Below are 6,867 nucleotides of genomic sequence, written 5' to 3'. Positions count from 1 at the left end.
TGCACCGCTTTCTTTCTTTCTCTTTTACTTCCTTTTTATTCTTTGCTTGTTAGCATCGCGGAGCAAATATTGATCTACACAGCAGTGTGCACGCGTGGACTGACGGAGGACAACAAGAAGGATGGTACATGTCCTCAGTCCTCTTGTCGATATCTATGTAAAAGGCTTTACAGAAAGCGCAATGGAAATCTTGGAGAGCACTTCCAGTGACGAGAGCCGTCTCCACAAGCTCACAGCCCATGATCAGTCTTCAGCAGTGAATCCCACAGCGGGATAGTGCTGTCTCAGGTTCGGCTTTCCGGACGTCTTTCGAAGCAGATGACAGAGCACAATTCCCCGTGAAGTCCGTCCAAGACTCTTTCCTCCCATCCTCCCCTCATCCTGTACACCGCCGATAGTGGTGGTGGTGGTGGTGATGTTGAAAGGGCTTGCCGTTGTCGGCCTCACGTATGTGGGCAACGTCACGACTGACGCCCTGGGGGAATGTGCGTCCTGGGCCGACTTCTAGGGGAACTGTGCCGACATATGTCTGAAAGCGTCTGAGGAAAACCCAGGAAAAACCCCAGACAGCACAGCCGGCACCGGGATTCGAACCCGTGTACCTCCCAGTCTCGACGTGACATGGCTAGCACGCTAACCACTGAGCCGATAGTGACAGTTGCGTTGCGACGCTAGCGTATGACTAATAAAACACCTCCACGCACGCGCATTGTAGTATGTCGCTTTGTTTAGATTCTGCACTCAACGGAGCTGACGCCATCTTCCACACTGGCGCAGACACTACCAGGCCCCCGCGGGCGACTCAACCCAGCCAAGGCGCAATCGTTGCTCAGATCGACCTTTATCTAACCTCGTAAAAGGGACGAATCGATCACGAGGCAACCGCCGCGAAAAGTCACCCCGCATAAAAAATGTTCCTTGGAAGGCGTCCTTTATCAGCGATTTCGATACTGTCATCTAAGAGCGAACGCCACGGTCGGCGCACAGTCAGCAATGCGCCACTGAGAAAAGAACCGGCAGAAATCTTGCTCCTGTGTCTTCTTCGCTGGTAACCTAATTACCAAACACCTCCGCCATGTTGGCTCCAAACTCGATTATTGCGCTCTAATGGGAATCTTCCGTTTCTTGCAGAGGTCGCAGTTCGACGGGAAAACAGTGAAAGAAGTGGAAAACGAATCATGAAAAGAAGCTGGGAATTCAGTGTCTCCATGGAGGGGTTACTGTGTGTGCTGGAGTTACGGATAACATTACTTGGATAATTCGAGCAAATCTTGTTCTAAACGAAACTTTTTATTGCGTTATTTCTCTTCAAACTAATCACCTGAGAATGAAGATATTATTTTGAGGTATAGAGAACAAAGCGGAACGTTGAGACTGACACCTAAGGCAGCGTTCGCACGGGGCAACTTTTTATCAGCAACTCGGAGCAACTAGAACTGACGTCTTATGAGCAACATGCAGAACGCGTTCACACGTACCAAGTCAGTAGCTTCACCCACAAGCAACCTTACGGTAACCGGAGAATGTGGGTTCGATTCCAACTGATGGTGTCTCTTCTTTAGCTGCTGTTTATCAAACATTAGTCTTTTTTTTACGCCAAAAGATCATCATCATTATCATTATCTTTACAAAATGGCTATTGGCATGCCTGTGCAACGTAAGGACAAATAATAAAGAAATTCTCAGCTGCAAGGTTTCTACCCGTGAACCCACAAACGAAATCACATCACGCCATCGGGAGTCACGTGGCAATGCTCCCCACACTGATTGATGCTGCACGAGCAACTTCTCAAGTTTTCGGTCGGGGAGCGATTCCGAGCAACTCGAGTTACTGGAGGTTGCCGGTGTCGGCCGACTGCCAGCAACTCGAAAATTCTCATAGTTGCTGGAAAAGTTGCCCCGTCTGAACGCTGCGTAACCCGCTACGCTTTCTGGTGACGTCAGCAGAATATCACGTTCAAGGAACCTCAAGTGAGCAAAATTATTTATTGTCAATACCTCAAATGCCCTCCTGGGGCGATACATGAGGGGGGAAAGCATCCTTACAACACTTGAAACAAATTGACAATATTGCACTATTTAACAAAAAAGGTAAGTAGCCAATGTGTCTCGAAATGATGAATGATCAGAGATGGATACGAGTGACTGAGGCAAGTCGTTCCAGTCGGAGATTGTTTGTGGAAAAAATGAGTACATGAAGTAGGAGTTGTTACAAGTAATAGGCTGGTATTTTACAATAATGGTCTAATCTAGATGAGATGTAACTGGTATATGAACGAAGGGCGAATCGATGATACGTAATATAGTTTATGGAAGAGGCACAGGCGAGAAAGTTTCCTACGCTGCTGGAGTGCAGGCAGATCAAGAGACGATTTAAGTAAGGTGATGCTGGATGGATAAGTGTAATTAGAAAGTATAAATCTGGTGGCGGCGATTCTGAAGAGATTCAAGGAGATCGACATGATTAGCGTTCATCTCAGTTGTCTCGCGACGTAAACACCCAATTATCAATGATTAGCGTGGGGTGGGTCCCAGATGCTGGAAGTATACTCAAGTTTGGGCCGGACCAAGGTCTGGTATGCAAGACGTCTAACAGAGGACGGTGCTAGTCTTGGAGTCCGACGAAGAAAACCCAGGACACGATTTGCTTCACTGACGATGCCATGAATGCGGTCGGACCAAGAAAGGTTAGTGGAAAGAGTAAGACCCAAATATTTATAGGAGGTAGAAAAAGTGACAGGGGAGGGACCAATGTGATACTGATGGGTTATAGTCGACCTGGACCGAGAAAATGGCAGGTAGCAGCATTTGGAAGCGTTTAGTGGTAGCAGCCAGACAGAACACCAGTCGTAGATCGAGTTAAGATCCTGCTGAAGAGCCATCCGGTCAGAAGGAGAACGTATGGGACGATAAAGGACACAGTCATCAGCAAAGAGCCTGATAGAGGATGTTAATGTATTTGGTAGATCATTGATAAAGATGAGAAACAATAGAGGTCAAAGAACTGAACCCTGCGGAACCCCGGAAAAAACAGGAATGACAGGAGAAAGGGTATGGTTAACAAGTGTAGCCTGGGACCGGTTGGATAGGTCACTCTGGATCCTGCGAAAGACATCATGGTAGATATTAAGGAGAGAAAGCTTATGAATGAGACAGAGAATCGAAAGCTTTTCGGAAATCAAGAAAGATGGAGTCCGTCTGCGTAGAGTTATCCATCTGAGATGTGATATCAAAGATAGATGAGGCTAATTGCGTTTCACAGGAAAAACCTTTACGAAACCCGTGTTGAAATGGAACAAGTAGTGTGTTAGATTCCAAATGACGTGAGAGTGCAGAATAAATAATACGTTCGAGTACCCTGCAGCATATGCTCGTTAATGAAATGGGTCGGTAATTCAGGTATGATGACCTGTCTCCGCACTTAAAAACGGGAATGACCTTTGCCTGCCGCCAGTCACTCGGGACTTCCCCAAGCTCGAGGGATTGCGAAAAAAATGGCACACAGGTATAATGAGGACGCATCTTTCGTGTTTTTAAGAACTTTAGAATTGATGAGGTCGAGCCCGCACGAGGATGACAACTTCAAACGCTCAATGATTTTTATCACCCCTGCCTGCGTGACCACATTCTTATCCATTGGAGCGGAGATGCTGTGCGAGTTGGTCACGCGTGAGTGTGCTAAGCGTGCATCCTTGGTGAAAACCAGAGTTGTACGTAACGCGTTACTAGTAATTGCGTTACTAGTAATCAATTACTTTTTTCAGTAAATTTTAACGTAATCAATTAATTTTGTGAGCAAGTAATTTTCCAAGTAATCTGATTACAATTTTCGGTAATCAATTACTGAGTAATCGATTACTTTTTTAACCTTCTGTCAACAATGGCAACACTTTTCAGCAAGCCCGATCTTCGACTGAAGCAATGACGCAGAGGTCACTGTGACGGCCGTCTCTAGTCCTCACGTGTTCCATGCAGACCACAGTAATACGATAATTCCTTACAACCGCGACCTACTGGAGCAACAGTAACAATAGTAACAAAACGAAGCGGATGTTTCAACGCCTATACGGTCGTCCTCATCAGGGACAGGAGGAGAGACAATTAGAAAGTAACGGGAAAAGTAACGCGTTACATTTCTAATCGGTAACGTATTACATTTTTGATGAAGTAATTTGTAACGGTAAAGAATTACTTTTCACGCAGTAGTAACAGTAATTTTAATCAATTACTTTTTTCGAGTAACGTGTACAACCCTGGTGAAAACACTCGCAAAGGCTTCGTTAAATCTAACCGCGCAGTCAGCGTCAGTAAGGTTAGAGCCGTCTGTTCCCGTCAGAGATACAGACTCGGCACGAGGGGGACATATGGCTCTCCAAAACTTATGAGGGTTCCCAGAAGGCATACCGGGGAGCTTGACCGAGAAAAAATCCTTTTTGGCCCTACGTATAGCCATGGCATAGGATCTGGAGATCTCCCGATAATCAACGGACAGACCACCGTGGTCACGTTCATCATCGTAGTTGTCTGGAATGTAAAGCCGCAATCATTTGGCGAAATAGCGAGGAAAGCCAAGAGGCTTTTCTATGGCATGTCCGAAGAGACATGGTACGTGCGACATGTTCGTGACGTCATGTGCGCAGGTTGTCCGCGGAGGAATTCTATTCAAACAAGCAGCCAATGCTCAAAGCTTTCCAACCGCGAACTTCGCCTTGGACTTCATTTTCTTTTTGGATGGATGTTTGTTGGTTTGTAAGGAAAAAAAAGAAAGAAGAATAGAATGTTACACATCACCACAGGTCCCTTGGCGTTTTTATGCATAATAAAAAAGGAAAGGAACATGGTGTCATTTTTGGGCTCTGCGCTGGAAAATTATAAGATCTCGATCAAGATAACGGTCACACTACGTTCGTGCAGTATGCAATTTCTGCGCCCGACCGTAACCATGATAAAAACGAGAAGGAAAAAAAAAAGCGAGCCATGAGAACCGTTAGTCAAAGCGCCCTCGCTACCCACGGAAAAAGAAATATATATTCGGAGGCTAAAATGTATGCAGCGAAAGAAGAACGGCAGATCAGCGTATCTCATTCACCCAATGCATGCAGTGAAGCAAAACTGAATCATACAAGGGCGATTATTAGTGCACGCGTTTCTCAATCGCAAGCAGAAAGCAGTCAAGTATGTGGATAGGGGCTGCCGCTAGCAGCCCATTATAATGATCTTCGCTGAACGATGGGTTCAAGAGTATTTCACGCATGGCCCCTTTGTCGTCTGCGACATTCAAGGTGACGCCTCGAGTGGAAGTGGGCTTTGATTGGAGGTTAAAAAATGACTTTTGAGGTACGCTGGCGTCTTTTGAGCTTCTTAGACGCCTCGTGTCGAAGGGAATATAATTAAGGGGGTAGCGAGGACTATGACGCTGTTGAGAGTTGCGTAATTTTGTTTATGAACGTGGCCTTAAATCTTTTATGACTGGTTCCTCGTGTGAGTTCTTCCAACTTCTTCCAAGCGTGCTCGGTGTAAGCATGACCATAGCGACGACGTGTTAATAATGTTTCGTTCGTTATGGTGTATAACTACGAGGACCATATAGTGCACCCATTCCTCGTAAAAAAGAAGCAAGCCAAGACTAACACAGCACACACAAAAATCTCGGTGAGTGACAAATAAATCTGGACGAAATACTGTGCTCTACCATGTGGTGGCGCTGGTGCATGGGAGCGCGGAAGAAGGACGAAGAGAAGCGGCGGCGGCAGTTCCTTGCAGGTGCAGCTCGAGAGAGGCTGCAGACGGGCTTCGCTGGAAAAGAACTGGACCGAACTTCTGGCTCAAACCACAGACCTTGCAGACACCGGCCCTAGGCGGACTACAACCTCCACTGCACTTCCCGCTCTATCCCAGCTGCCGCCTCACTGTCACGTCGTACGAGGGTTCTCCATCATCCCGGGCAGTTCCGGCGACATCCCTGGCGGCCAATACCTCCAAGGGAGTAAAATCACGTTTGAAACCCTCTGTTGTGCCTGTGTCTCGATGTTTCCCACTATGCTCCCCACACCAGGTGTAGGCCAGCTCACCGCGAGGTGAACGGGCTCATTCACCACATACCACAGCAAACAATTTCATTGCGAGTTTTCGACACGTTTGTGAGACGGCCTGCATGTATACCTTCATACTCTAAGGCTTGCAAAGAAACGACTATGTCACGAACCTTGTACCTCCGAATAACTTGGTACTCTACCTCAAGCCGATAGAATACAGAGACGCAATGCACCAGGGCGGTCCAAATATCGCGCTTCGCAAACAACCAAACCATGCAGCTGATATTTACAGATGCGTCCACATCACAAGAGTCATCGACATGCGTATTCGTCGTTCCGTTCTCGGGAGAGCACCGCGCGATCCGTCTGTCTCACAGGACGTCATCGAAAAAGCTCTCCTACGCACAACGTCAAAAGAAACCCCGACTCTGACTCAAAACCTGGCCTCAAAGCAATGCAAGGTTCGACGAAATGCGCCGACTTGCGCCGGTCGTCTACAGTGTTATCGCAGCGTACAACTCTGCAGAAACAAACGGTCACAACATCATCCAGTGGATCCCAGCGCACTGCGGTATCAGTGGAAATGTGAAGGCGGACCAAGCTGCTCGAATTGCTCACCATAACAGAACTACTCATAAAATCTACTTCGCGCTATCTGACGCAAAGTACTTGCTCGCCTCCCTACGTAATCGCCTCTCTAAGACCGTGTGGACAGGCGACCTCATGAATCACTCGTTCCTCGCGCGAATCGACCCCAACTGCACCTACTGCCCCCCATCAAAGATGCAATGGCCGTTAGAGTCCGTCATCCATCGCCTGCGACTCAACGTCC

Source organism: Ornithodoros turicata, chromosome 3 (assembly GCF_037126465.1).
Source record: "Ornithodoros turicata isolate Travis chromosome 3, ASM3712646v1, whole genome shotgun sequence".
Lineage (NCBI taxonomy): Eukaryota > Metazoa > Arthropoda > Arachnida > Ixodida > Argasidae > Ornithodoros > Ornithodoros turicata.
This window is presented reverse-complemented; position numbering follows the sequence as displayed.